Here is a 13,676-nt window from a genome sequence, read left to right on the forward strand (position 1 = left end):
TAAAAGCAAATACGCCGCGATTTTTCTCCCTCCCTCGCGATGTATATTTGTTTCCGTTGGCCCACGAAGTTACTGCGCATCGGCGCCACATCATATATGATTTCTCCGAGAACAAAGCGAGAGTAAATAACGCGTGAGCTTCTGCGTCCGCTAAAAAATAAGCCGAAACCGCGAAATAGAATCGTTCGAGTGAAAAAGAGATCTGCGATCGGGCGAGAAATAGACTGTTTGTTGGTATACGATTATGCGAAAATCGATGGAAAGTTTTTTTCTTCTATTTTTAATATTCGCTTTTCGAAAATTTTGGATAAAGATTCAATAATAAAGAGCTGGCTGTGATATGGGTTTCAATAAATACGGAGATTAAAGGGAGGGATCGCGGTCGCGGGATTTATTACGTTTATTCAAATAAGCCGCGTAATGACTGCTTTCGATTACAAGAGCGAAGAGTAATGGGCCACACAAAGTTGGGGCCGGCGTGTATATCAGCGAAAACGAAGTTTCGGGGTATACACACACACACACACACACACATACGCACAGCTTTCTCAGAGAATAGAATTTTCCTTTCCGCTTATAACGATCGTCCGTGTGGTATACTTGCATATATCACCTGGTTTATACCAGCCATTTGTACGCAAATACGCTACCGCGGCCTCTGTATATCCACTGGTTTATTCCGCGCCGCGAGCGCGATCGAGTCATTGTTAGAAATCGGAATAATAAGGCGATCGAAAACATTTCTCGCGGGAAATTAATGGAACGATTTTATATACACACCTTAAAATATCCACGTTACAATCGCGCGGCCCGACGACACACCTTTTATACACAGTCACACACACACACACACGGGCCAAAATATACTGTGCCGTGCAAATTATGCACCCGTGTACGCGAACACTGACATACTCACGCGAAGAAAGATCGACCAGCTGTCCGCGGACTCATGAATAAATCCAATTTCATTCTACGAGCGCGTAAACCTGTCTCGCTAGAAATTCGATTTGTACATAAACGCGAGAGAGGAAAGAAGCGCTCGCGTGTAAGTTAGCTCATCTTCAATTTAGGCGCCCGCGCGAATATGTGCGAGCATGAGCGTTTTTCTTGTTTGCGCCGTGTTTGTGTGTACTTTGATTGCTTTCGATGAGATTTGCTACAGATTTTTGATGGGTTATAGGAGTGTACGAGGGGGGATTTAGCGATAACGTGTGTTCGATGATTCAGCAGACGACTGCGTGAGACACGAAGATTGTTAGACAAAAAATTCATAGCTGTTTATACTATACTACTAACCAGATCTGGTCTCGCACTCGTCATCCTCGAAGCTTCCGGCTCTCCAAAGATAGGTGGCGCATCGGCACTTTCCTGCTTTCCTCATCGTTATCGGCGAGCCCAGTGCATATATAGAGGTGTCATGTCACCCATGCCGACAACAGATTTTTCTTGATCTGCTCCTGCTGTAACTGCCCAAGTTTATCTTTATCGCTACACTTACTCCGAACCAATATGGGATACACCAACCGGCGTCAAGCTTTATATTGTTTAGATCCTCCGTCTCCAGGGCAGACCCGACCCTATGTCGCGTTCGCTGCATCGAAGTGAATCAGATATCGGATCCAAACGTTTCACCCTCCGCGCGCGTATTATAAGCGCGCTAAAACGAAAAAAAATTAGCATATCTTATTGGCCCGATATGCGATAACGCGTGAAACCTAAGCATTCGCGCGGTGCATTTTATATGAAAAATTTCCTCTCGTATATACACATTAGCATATTCTTCGACGTCAGAGCACGCGCGCGTATATGCAGTTTCTTCATTAGGCTTGCAGAAATTTGAAAAAAGCCGCTGCCGCCTCGCTACGGTGATAAATTCCCCGCTTCCTACGTAAAGTTTTATTTCGAGCTTGAAAAAAAAAAACATTCCTCGCGAGAATATGTTTCGTGCGGCGCGATTATCAATATTCATACGGCGTGAGCACGTGCGCCGCGCGAGATGTTATGTTTCTCGCGAATCGTCGTTGTAGCGCGTAAAAAAGTGTCTTAACACGGTCAAGACTATCAAATTGTTAATAAATTATCGCTCCGATATAGGTGTGAGTCTGTAAGTGTGTATACGCTTGCCTTGCAATACAGAGTCGAGTAATTTTAGACTCGATCGAGCCGAAAATACTGAGCTCGATTACGCGAATCGGCGGATTTAGAAATCGTTCGAAATATCCGCTCGGCGGACGAGAATAAAAATCGGCAATTGTTTAGGAAGATACGGGAGAGAGGCTACAGACTAAACGAGAGAGAGAGAGAGAGAGAGAGATTTATACAGCGAAGCTTTTTTCGCGCAATCGCGAGAGCTTTCACGATAAACAGCGCGTTTGTTTTCTTATCTTTGGAAACTTAGGCATAACCTTTTGTTTCGATGCTTCGCGCGAGAGCAGACGTTCTAGAACGATTCTTCCTAAAAAATTTCGAAAAATCGCTTCAAACGAGATAAAAATCGGTAAAGCGATCGGATCAGGCGTTGTCGCCAACGGGTCTCCGCCTGCCCAAGCTTCATCTCTCTCAGCGGCATATACACACTGCAGTGGCACGTGCAGCCGGAGAAAGATCAGTTCACTCGAGCTGCACACACACACACAGCAGCATTAACACAAGCCGGCCTTGCCGCGAGCTACTGCAAGTGTCTGCATCGTTGCAGCGCCGATAAAAGTGTAGCGCAGCACGTGGCGCGCGATATCGGTCGGCTTTCTCTTTGCTTAACGATCTTTTGCCGATTGTTCTTTTCGGCTCTTTTTACAACGCTCTAGTCGTTGCGTCGAGGCTCATACGCACTTGATTATAGACTTTCTACTTATGTATACTTTTATTGAGCGACTTGCTGCGGCCGAAGTTTAGGCGAACGTGATTTCGCGCATAGTCGTAAAGGAAAACGTCCCGACTATACTTTGCTTTATAATTCTTTCGCGGACTCGTTAACCACTCGCGGCGCGCCTTCTTTTATCGTTTGCCTGTGAACTTTTTATTCCTCCGAAAGTTCTTGAAAAAAAGTGCGCTCCTTCTCTATCCCCGCACAGCTCTTATTCTGATCCAATACACTTACACAAGGGCCTCGTCTCGCGCGAGACCTCGAGACGCCGGGCAGACGTCGTCGGGGCCACCTTCGCAGGAATTCGGAAGAACCGATGAGGGCCTCAGGCACACGCACACACACACACACACACGGAGTGAGCTACAGCACGCTGATGCTGACCCCACGCACTCTCGAGGGAGAATAAATTAGGCCCCAATTAGAGGCGCGGCGATCGGTTTTATCTCTCGCTCTCTCAGCGGCTACTCCTCGATCCTTTTTTCGGACGCTCGCTCGGTCCGAAAAAGCGCGCGCGCTTGATGTCTCTGTCGAAAAGAAGAGATAAAGGGAGAGAGAGAGAAAGCGATCGCTGCCGTGAGATTAGAAGCTAGTAGCTTCTTATAGTCGTTTTAGACGGTATCTCTTTCGCGAGGATTTTGGGATACTGTGATGCGCCGACGAGGTGATGATTTTTGACTATTTTTATACTTGCATTTTTTAATAAGAATTTAGAATCAAGCGATATTCATCGAGTGGTACGTCTCGTTGTTTACAGACTCCGGCTCTCTCTCTCTCTCTCTCTCTCTCTCTCTCTCGCGGATATAAAGCAGCGGCGACGTGTCTACCTGTCGCTGGATCTCGAGTGTTTAGCGGTACTTCTCTCGCTGTTTGTTTTCCGAAGTCGCAAGTCAAACACGCAGCGATCGTCGCAACTTTTTCTCCTCCTCCGATGCTCCAAGAGCAAAAAAAAAGCAATCGCTCGCGAGCCTGATAAGAGCGCGTTATAATCAACGGGGGGAAGTCAAGTGCGAAGTCGAATTAAACGTAATCGCGCGTTTTCAATTATACCAAGTCCTCCTCCCAATTTTCAAACAAACAAACCTTCCCCTGTATATGTATACGCGCCGATCCCGATAATTTTCCATCTCTCTCTCTCTCTCTCTCTCTCTCTCTCTCTCTCTCTCTCTCTCTCTCTCTCTCTCTCTCTCTCTCTCTCTCTCTCTCTCTCTCTCTCTCTCTCTCTCTCTCCGCGCAGCCTCCGCGCGCTGCAGATCGTGTCTCTCTTTACCGAGAGCAGAGCGGCCCCCACTACCATACAGACCGAGAGCGCCTCGGTCGTCGTCTCTTACTTAGCGCAGTTACCACCACTACTACCCTCTTCTCTCTCTCTCTTTCAGCTTATATATACACACGCGATCTCCTTTCTCTCTCTCTCTCTCTCTCTCGCTGCGACTTCTCCTCCTCCCGTACCTCCTTCTCCCCCTCCACGGATTTTTCCCTATCATTTTTCTCCATCTCTCCCTCTCGTGCACATTTTCCGCAGCCGTCGCTCCGCTCCCTCTCTCGCTCGCGTACGCACGCTGTGTGTGCGCTCGTCCGCTCCGCTCCGGCACAGCTCACAACACTGGCTCTGCGCGCGCGACCAGTCAGTGCAGCCGCGGCGAGCAGCTGACGAGCTACCGTACACACATACATTCTGCCGCGTATCTATATCTATCCGCGCGGAAAGTGTCCTCGTCGTCCTCGTCCTGTGCGCGTATTGCAATACACCGGACAGATATCCTCCTCACCTGTGTGCATGTGCGTGCAGTGCGCGAGATAGAGAGAGAGAGAGAGAGAGAGAGAGAGAGGATATTTCTCGCTTTATACACAGGCCGAGAGGAGCGACGGACGACGGCTCATTCTTCCTCGGGAGCTTCGAGAGAGCGCGCACTTTTTCAAACCGTCGCGCGCCGCCGCAGGTGTTGCTGCTATACGTAACATGCTCGCTCGGACCTGCGATCGCTGCACCTGAGTTTTACCCCATAAGCTAGAGAGAGAGAGAGAGAGAGTGGGCATAACGAGTGCCTATCAGTCGAGGAGGGAATATCGCTGATAAGCAGTGGACGAAGTGACCGGACCGACGGACGACTCGAAGGGTGAGTAGCGATACGCGTTAAATATCGTGCAGTTGTGCGCCTGATGCAAACGTCGCCGATGTTACTCGAGCTTGCGCGAATAGATCGTCGAAATTGGCTGATGACTTGGTTCGTTGTGCGCTGATGATAAGGCTGATGACGTATTATATAGGAAAATCATCTTCGCCGCGCAGGTATTGCCGGGACTCGCGCAAGCCGCGCCGCGGGCTTATCGGGCTCTTGTCGTCTGTAAAAATTCGATGAAAGGCCGAATCTTTTTTTCTCCTTCATTGTTCGCTTATACACACACACACACGCGCGGGAAACAATATTCATTGTCGGCTGTATATGCAAGTGAAAAATGCGCATCGATGAATCGGCCGATGACTTGAACAGGATATATATGGCACGCGGTTGAAAAATTTCCCTATAGTTTTTAGAGAAGCAAGACGGCATAGGTTTGATATATAGTATCTGTATATAATGATTCGTTACACGCATGCTATCGTTCGTGTGACGCAAAGCGATTAAAGTTGTTGCGCGTGAAAACAAGCGTTTGCGATATGTATGTTCGTTGAAATTTTTATTCGAAAAAGCTCAACGACAGCTTTCGAAAAATTCGACGACACTGCTTTCTTTATCTCTCATCGTGTGTCCCGGTGTTAAATCACGAGAACTACACTTGTATAATTATACGCTTTTTTCTTCGATTGTTGTGTTTTTCCTCGTTTCTCCACATTTGTGTACACACGCACGCGAGCGCATCGAACGTTTTTACGAACGAAGACAAACTTAATGTTTTATTTATGTCGATAACGCGAATGCGATCGTACACGCAGATCGCGCTATTAAGAGCTGCGCGATGCGCTTTAAAATTTCCACTTTGCTCGTACTGCACACCAGAGGCGAGAAATAACCCAAAAGCGAAGCTCTTGTTCCCCTTAAACAGTGATCAGTTAGTTAAAAATTTTCCTACAATAACAAAGCCACAAAAATCGTCTATATCATGGCACACATTTCTGATCTCGAAGCGCATACATCCTAGCCGACGGTGAATGGGATCGTGCGCGCGCGATTGACGCTAATTGTCGTGGTACAAAGCCGCAGCGCACTTTTCTGTTTTCGCTATTTTTACGCTCGCGCGCGCGAATTAACGCCGACCGCAGACGTTCGCAATGGCTTGTTAAAGCGTCTGGCGTGTTGTTTTCTTTTTTTATTTCGATCAAACTACGCATCGTATACCTAGAAATTACGGAATCAATTACGCGCAGCAGCCGCGAAGATTATCCTCCGGCCGCGTGATTGAATTCGCGCTTGGAATTGTTGTGGTCGGTACGTTACGCTGAACCTACGATTTCCATGATGTTCTTCTCTGTCACTTTTTATTCTGGAATAGAATATTATCTCGGCGAAAATGTCACCGATTTGTATATATAATCCCCGGGTAACTTTCGATTAAGAAAATGCCTAGAAATATCAGCGACGATTTTTCCAAATTACCCCGTCAGTTTACATAATTCGGGGTGAAAGTTGCGATCGAATTGCGTAATTTTTGTTCGCGCATCTCGCGCAAAAAAAAATGACCCAGAGACGAGAACGGCGCTGAGAAAATTGCATTTTCCTCGTGCCGATGTGTGTACACGGAAGACAATGGGAGCGGAGCCTTTTTAATTTGACGTATAATTGAATTGTAATTGAAACCGTAATAATCGAGAGAGCGGCCCTCCGTGTGCCCGGGATTCGATTGTGTGTAAAGCAGCGAGTGCAGCGGATGAAAGAAATTGAGAGATGCATTGTGATGCAGTCGTCGCAAGTGCATTGCCGCGCGCGCTTCGTTGGTTTTTCTTCTCCGATCCGCCTCCTTGTCAATTAGGAATGTGTACCGCTTTGCTGAAAAATGAAGTTGAAAATTTGCAGTGTATCGTACAGACGTATAACTTGTCTCGAGAGATGATATTTATGTCTTGCTCCAGGCAATAATCGCCGATTATCGATTAATTGAATTACCTTCGTTTCCTCCTTTCTGTTTTTACCTCTTACGTATTATTGTGCGTAGAGGAAGAAAATTTCAAAGTCCCAAGCATCAAACGCGAATATGCAACCTTGGCGCAATCTCATCGATCAAAGCTTTCGAGAGTAAAAAAAATGCTCAAACACATAGCCGTCGCGATCAATCAATCAATCGGCTAATTTTCTTGCGTTAAAATTGAATTTCTCGACGAGGTATAGACAAGATCTGCTAAGTGTGTGCGTGTGTCGAGTCTCTATATCTCTCTCATTGTCGTGTGTAACTCAATCAATCTTTGTACGTTTCATCGTGTTTGTGTGTTTGTGTGTACGGCGAACACATTACATTCGATACAAATTGTTATGAAGTTTTTGCCTCGTTGTAATAAGAGGCGTAATCGGCATTTTTTATCCGATCACACACAGCTGGCTCTCATTAGCTTTGTTGGGAATTCACTTATGAATGGATAATTGCTTTTCGTTTCTTTACACTTAATCCGAACGATCGCCGAGATCGCCGCTGCAGAAAAGGTTCTCTCTAATTGCAGCAGTACACACGAGATTAAAATCGCTACTTTCTGCGGACAAGTCCATGTAATATCTATGGGATTGATTTATATTTAGGATTGAAAATTTCTGCCGAAACAAAGCGCGCACTCGTCCTTCTCAGAGCCGCCGCGAGAGCATCGAACTGCAGCGCCGGGTATGGCTCATCGACGCTATTCGCTTTTCGCTTCAGCGCTTCGCTATAGTGGCCCTCCCCCTCGCGATGATTCATATAGAGAGATTCGAGTGCGCGCACTGATATCATCCTCCGCGCTTAGAAACATCATCGCGAGGAAGCTGACGTGGAAGCTACGGAAGGGCTTTTCGGGCGTGTGGGCCGAAAGTACAGTCGTCAGTAATTATCGATCGAGAAATAAAATTCAGGATAAAGCTGTGTAGCACGAGAAGAAGAAGGAAAAGATGAAAAGCGATAAACTTTTGCACGCGATAGGCATTTGAAAAATTAACGCTATAACGGCGCGAAACTTACAAACAAGTCCATTTAATGCCGCGGATTTATCAGCGTTTTCTGAAAAACAATTTTGCAATAGCAGCGCGAGAGCAAACTTCATCAGACCAAAGTTATACACATATATCCGCAGCGTAAATATACTGGTCCACGTATGTCGCGCAATTGCGCGAATGAACGATGAGTGACATACGCTTATAGCGCTGCACACATCGTTTTTTTTTTCCTTCCTTCTCTCCCGCATAGCTGTAACCGTTAGACGCACACCGTATGGCACCTATATGGAAATTGAGAAACGAACGGCCCGCGAGAGAGAGAGAGAGAGAGAGAGAGAGAAACGCGTTCTATAGTACACGGTAGTGGGAGAAAGTCGCGAATTAATTATACATGGCATATAGTAGAACATTATGATTGAATATTAATGCGTGTGTGCACACACGCGCACAATTAGGCGGGCGAATATAATTCTCTCTTTCTCTGACGCGCGGGCTTTTCGCAAAGAAAGTTGGCGCCAGCGAGTTTTTAGTCACGGCTGAAAATTTATACGCTGCAGCGCCGATACACGCTCCTGTTATATTATTCAGAGGATTATAGTCATCTCTTTTAATTTAGTGATTTATCAGCCGACTCGAGAGATGTGTAGCGCGCTAATGGCGGATTAGCCGGGGCTTGATTCTTAATTATGTCAATGGCTCGTGTTATTGCGATCGAGTGGGTCTTTTGTGTGCTGAATTGATAGCGTTTTAATTTTCGTTATTTATTGTATTGGTTTTTTCACTCGCCTTTGTGATAAATCTCGCAACGGCGACACACACGTTCTAGAAAAGTTGTCTCTCGCATCTCGTGCGGACGACCTTATCGAAGCTCTCGAAAGTCTGTTCGGAGTTCGACCGATAAAATTGACCGTAAATTTTACGCCGAAAAAAGGGAGCCGATAAGGGAAGCGTCGTTATGGGAAAATAAGAATAGTAGTGTGTACCGATCGGCTTCGTTTTCGATTAGTTATTGCGCAGGTACCGATGATTCACCGATTGATCACGTTCGATCTGCACGATCGAGCCTGTATATCGATTTTGACTCACGCCGCGTCGTTTCTCGGAAAATCGCCGAGTGTTACAATAATACGCGAGAGTCGATTGAAAAAAACAAATCTCGACAAACCGTCGCGTGCAAAAATGCGAGTTTATCGCATCTCTCCCACTAAACGAGCTCTCTCGTCGGTAAAAAGTAGCGTAACGCAGCGCTAAATTATGCGACATGCCTCATAAATTTATATCGGCATCATATATATTTACTTTTCAGCGATATACCCGCGATGCCTGTATAAATACGGATTTCCATACGTAAATTTATGGATCGTATCGTTACACACATCCCTTCGTTCTATCGCATTTCGAAATCGACCCTCGAAGACGACATTAGAAAAATATAACACACGCGCTGACACGATCGGCGGCCTTATCGAACTCTCGCGCTCTCTGGGACTTTCGAAACGACTTTCAAAAAACCGCAGACAGAGAGAGAGAGAGAGAGAGACGATCGCCATAGGTTATTTTCGCGACGCGAGCGAGATCCCTCGGCGCAGCCCAAATATCATAAAGCGGTGAAATCCGTAATAACCTTTTTTCCTCCTCTCTCGCGTCGCACACGCGACAGCTCTCGTGCGCCACTTTAAAAAGAGGCGTATAAGCGAGAGAGAAAGAGACTTTCAAAGCGGCTTGCAGAAGAGCCGGATATATGCATCAGCGATCGATTTGTCCGAGTTGACTTTAATTAGGCTGTCTACGTGTGTGTAATAGTGGAATTTTTAGAAATGCTGTGTAACACACGTCGTTATTATTGTATATTCAGTGGTGTCAATAAGATAAACCGCTTTGAGCGCAATAATAACAGCGCGTTTAATTTTCTCTTCCAAAGCGCTTCTCTCGACGCGCGTTTTTCCTGCAATAATACGATACAGCACCGTGTGTGTATACGCGAGAAAGTTACAACTCGTCGCTGCGGCTGCGCGGGTGACCTTAGAATTAAATGACTTATTTCTGTGCGTAATCTTAATAACGATGATTAGGTAAGTCAGTTTATAACTCATTAACGACAACAGCTCGAGATAAACGTTAATTCTTTTTTCTCTTCTCTTCTCGCGCGCCGCACCGCGCGAATTTTGCGATTATATATGTGCTGACTTCGAGTTTGTGGTGACTTTTTCCCAGAAGTCGAATTTTCCACACGTGTCCAGCCGTATGATGTCCTCGTGGGTATTTTATCTTCCCGATTTTTATTATTAGAACACATGCTGTTTGTGTGTGTGTATATATGCGCGACACATTGGTACAATCGATTTATCAAAAAAAAAAAAAAAAAAATGTGTATATAACGACGACGAGTTATCATCGCGTTCACGCGGCGGTCTCGTCGCAGACTCCGTATGCTACGTTCGGTTTCTTTCCACTGCCGCGTGAATCTGTATAATTTCTAGCTGACGATGACGATTTTGGGACGGGATTATCGGTGATTTTGTCGGAGACAATTTAGAGCATAAAGTATGTGCTGGTGACATTTCGAACGCGATAAGCATAAGGTGAAAAAAAAATTTAAAGTCGTAAACAATCAATATATACTGCAGCAGCTCATCTCGTACACGTAGTGGGAGGACAGGGCGAGATAGAGAGAGAGAGAGAGGGAGCTTGAGATTGAGAGAAAAAGATAACAGCTCCGCTTAAAATATTAGGCTGGACCAAGAGCCGAGAGAGAGAGAGAGAGAGAGAGAGAGAGAGAGAGAGAGAGAGAGAGAGAGAGAAAAACGAGCGATAGAACCCGATAGCTCTTTATTACGTCCAGAGAGTATATCTTGAGCGTGTTCCTCTCCTCTGGAGTTTTTATTTTTATTTCTTCTCCTCTTCGGATCCATGGGCACCGCGCGTATCTCCATAACGTCCTACACACAAACACACACACACATACACACTCTGTATATAGCAGACGCTCAGCCGCCGGCGATTTTTCGGGCCGTTTGATCTGTGCTATCGAATTGATTAATTAATTGGCCCGCTGTGTATACGTTATAACACACACGGCTGTATAATCCGTGGGAAGCGGAAAATGGCTAATATGTAGATTCATGTGCTGTAATTAAATATTATATTGGCTTTGCGTATATGGGAAACGTTTTAATTGCAGCGTCGTCAGTTCGTTAGCGGATCGCGCATAAATCATCAGCGCGAATTTCGAGAGAGAGAGAGAAACTCTAGACGCTTCTTATATTCCGCCGAAGAGAATAATTACGTGGCGAGATAAGGCGATCGTCGCGTTGATATAAGTTAACAAACAAGCGCGAGTCGCGAGCGCGCAGATTTTGGAAGACTCTTGCAGCTGCTGCAGCGATTAATCAACGCCATGAGCCATTACTCATTCGACAATATGTATGAGCGTGTAAGCTCTTGTGTTGTATGCAGAACGTTTTGACGAAAAAGTCAGGCACTTATGCATATACTTACACACGCGCACACACGCACAGATACACGTGGTATAAGGAGATCGGCAGAGACCGCGAGATACCGTAAACCCGCGAGGTCGCCGCGCTCGACATCGCAGCAGCCTCTTCTTCTTCTTCTTCTTCTTCTTCTTGTGTATATTCAATCTCCTTTTTTCTGGTTATCTCCTGCTCTCCACTGCTGCCGCTCTGTATAGGTATATATCTCGCGCCGGGGTTTATCTATCGGCGTATCTCGCCGTTTCGTACACTGCTCTCGACTTTTCGCTATAATAAGCCTCTGACGTTCTCCACTCTTGTGATTTTATCCTTTTGGCATTCTATACGTATATGCATACACGCGGGGGTTTACGCGGCTTATTGAAAAGAGCTACCGGTGTTGGATTCGAATATATGCTGCCGATTCGATTGGACGGAACTAGTGATTTTAATAAGAGCTACGCTATCGCAGTGTTGATACGCGAATCTCGCGCGCGCCTCTATTAATAGTTGCCGGCGATAAGAAAATACATTCATTTACTATTTTTTAAACGGACGCGAGAGAGGCACACAAAGAGAGACGGCTATAGGTTGCAAATGCCAAAACGGAAATTTCGTTATAATGAGCCAATTTACGAGAATAATATACTCTGACTTTGTAGCTATCCTTTGTCTTGTAAAACGAAGACTCTAAAACCAACAACAAGTCAAATTTAAACAAAACAAACAATAGACCCCCCCCCCCTCCCAGCGCAGTCAATCATCGCTCGCTTGGTGACTATTTCAGTTGCGCGTATATACGTGGCTCTCGCGGATTTCCCGTGTGTCACCGCGACGCTCTTCTCTATCGGGAGAGCCAGTCAGTAGAGCAGTTGTAAATGCACGTGTAAATATAACGTCGCGGTTGGAAAGTCGATGCGTTTGCCGAGTTCGTGGGTGAACATTTTGTTTTTTTTTCGTGTTTTTTTTTCATTTTTCGATAAACTTTACGAGAAAAGGATATTTTATTGCTTTTCGAAGGCGATAAAACTCGACTTTATGCGACTATAAACATTAATCGTTCATTGTACATAAGGTATACAAGCATTCACGAGTCGGAATATAAAAACTGTATAAAGTGTGGCACGAGGAGGATGATCTCGAGACAGGACGATTGAAATTGGTATACGATATAAAGTAGCCGCGGATGCGGAGACTCGTGACTTTTAGGAACTGTTAATCCAGTCCGTCTCTATGCTTGATCGCGTCCCGCGCGCGAGCTCGTTTGCATAATTTCAGAAATAATGCGGCTGTAAAAAATGAATACTAAACGGCACTTAAGAAAAAGAAACACACACAGAATCAATATCGCGCGCGTATTAAAGGTACGCTGTGTCGCACAAGTTATATATTGCAAAAATTTATGCTATTAACGATTCCGAAAAATAAACGCTCCTCGCTTCTCGCTGATAGACGCCCATAATAACTAAATTGAATGATTTCGCAAGATTTATCATCCGAAATTCCCCCGTTATCTTCGTCCTCAATCGCGTTCTTGAAATTCCTTGCATCCAGAGTCGAGAGAGAGAGAGAGAGACTTTTGCGAATTTCCAACTTTTGCGATCGTTTATTTTCATACAAGAATTAAAAAACGACTACACGCACACGCATCACTATTAAGTCAGACGCGTCGATGTCCATTTTATCGTCTTTTGATTCCTTCGAAATGAACGAGGAACAAAAAAAACCCTCCCATCATCGCTATTATAACACAACACTCTCTCGTCTCGATTTTTTTCTCTCCGCGTAATTACGCGAAATAACGCAACGAATTCCAATCGGCTTACACAATATTATTCCGAAGAGAAGAGCGAGAAAGAAAGTGCTAAGAAGAAAAAAAAAAGAAAGAAAGAGCCTGGAGTACAGGAATCAAAGTGCGAGCGCGCGATTTTAATTAAAGCCGACGACTGCAGGATATCGCTGCATCAAAAGAGATTCGATAACCTGCTGCATATAGCTATACACACACACACATACACACCTCACTCGCCGGCCGATTCTATATAATGTTATTGTAATGTAAGTCGCCGTGACGAGTCGGTGCCGGATTGAATGACGTCATGCGGATCGTAGAAACGACTGCTGCGGCTTCTCGTTCGCTCGCGAGAGTACGTGTACAGGCACCTGCGGTCATTGATTTTTGCGAGAGTTAAAAAAAAAACAAAACGACGACGACGGAACAAC

General features: G+C 45.4%; 1 protein-coding gene across 2 annotated transcripts in view; it reads left to right on the forward strand.

Annotated features, from left to right (window-relative positions):
* Positions 1-4,403: 4,403 nt before the first annotated feature.
* The window catches only part of LOC100116588 (BMP-binding endothelial regulator protein), a 28,381-nt gene continuing 19,108 nt past the window's right edge, over positions 4,404-13,676 (forward strand). For both annotated transcript variants that reach the window (XM_001600990.6, XM_032597956.1), the window contains exon 1: positions 4,404-4,983. The gene's annotated coding sequence lies outside the window, so the exon portion shown is untranslated. The remainder of the gene's footprint in view (positions 4,984-13,676) is intronic.

The sequence above is a fragment of the Nasonia vitripennis genome, chromosome 3, assembly GCF_009193385.2.
Source record: "Nasonia vitripennis strain AsymCx chromosome 3, Nvit_psr_1.1, whole genome shotgun sequence".
Classification (NCBI taxonomy): Eukaryota; Metazoa; Arthropoda; class Insecta; order Hymenoptera; family Pteromalidae; genus Nasonia; species Nasonia vitripennis.